We start from the raw sequence: 1439 nt of genomic DNA, 5'->3' as shown, positions 1-1439 counted from the left end.
ATGGTCAAGAACATGTGATGTTGGACCGGATGGATGAAAAGGATGTATGATCACGATGAGGAAAAAGAGAAATGATTTTAAGTATTTTAGTAACGATTTTAGAAATATCGGAAACTAACGGATTTTTATTGTGGTAGTTACGAAGATTTCGGTGTTCGAACCTTGAAACCAAACCACCCTTAGTTGACGAGTTAAAGCACGCTTCATTAAGGTGAGAGAGAACACATCGTGACATAGTGGTGTCCGAATATGACACCCGGATCTCCTAAACCATCTCAAAGGTTTTGGAGTTAACTTGGATTTTAAGAAACCCAAGATTTCGTATGTTTGAATGCTTTTGAATATATATGATTGTTGATGAAAGGTGTTGAATATTGTATATGAATGTTGTTGGGAACTTATCTGGGTGCAGGTGTTTGAAAAACCATGTGTAAATGGGTTTCGGTTGTCGAAAAGGGCAAAATTGGTATTCTGTCCAAGTCCCTGTCGCTTGGGCGAGCACAGTCTCGCTTGGGCGAGCACAGTCTCGCTTGGGCGAGTACTGGGCGAGGGGAAGTTTTGGTTCTAGAACTCCCTCGCATGGGCGACAAAGTCTCGCTTGGGCGAGCAAGCCTCGCCTGGGCGAGTAAGGGCCTCGCTTGGGCGAGAAAGCCCAGGATTTTAATGAGTTTCTAGAACTCTCTCGCTTGAGCGAGAGAGGTCTCGCACGAGCGAGAAGAGACCTCGCTTGGGCAATAATACCTTCGCCTGGACGAGGAAAGCTTCAGTTTATTTGAGATTTAAAGATGAATGGTCGCTTAGACGACTACTCCATGTGTTGTTGAGGAACAGTGTGGAAAGATTGAAATAAAATAATGTGATGAACCCGGGTAGGGTGTGTCGTGATATAAAAGTTGTGAAATGAGATCATGGCTAAGATGAGAAGCATGACTCCACAAAAGCGTGAAAGCATTGTGATGTTTATGCCTTGTTGGGCAAGTATCCGACTTGAGGTCGTTGTTAGGTATCAGTGGCTAAAATACACCTAGAATGGGGGGTTGAATAGGTGTAGCGGTCAGAGTCTCCGCTTTTTTGAAAACAACAAATTATTCAAAATTAACCCCAGATTAATCGATTAACAGAAAAGGAATAATCGATTAACGCAATTTATTTAATCGATTAAAGCAAAACAAAAAGCTCAAACAGATTCGGTTTCTTGCACGACAATTAACCGATATTGAAATGAATACACAGAGCTTGCAATTTTATCAGAGTATTAGCAGTATAGTACAGAAACAGAATATCACAATTAAAACTACTATACAAGGTAAACGATTAAAGCAATTAAAGAGAGAAAGAGAGAAAGAAAAATCCTGCAACACGATTTTTATCCTGGTTCGTTTGCGTGTCCACTTGCAAACTACATCCAGGCCTCCCAGTAGATCTGCGAGATTTTTCTT

Source organism: Lupinus angustifolius, unplaced genomic scaffold (assembly GCF_001865875.1).
Source record: "Lupinus angustifolius cultivar Tanjil unplaced genomic scaffold, LupAngTanjil_v1.0 Scaffold_462, whole genome shotgun sequence".
Classification (NCBI taxonomy): Eukaryota; Viridiplantae; Streptophyta; class Magnoliopsida; order Fabales; family Fabaceae; genus Lupinus; species Lupinus angustifolius.
Note: the sequence above shows the minus strand (reverse complement) of the source record.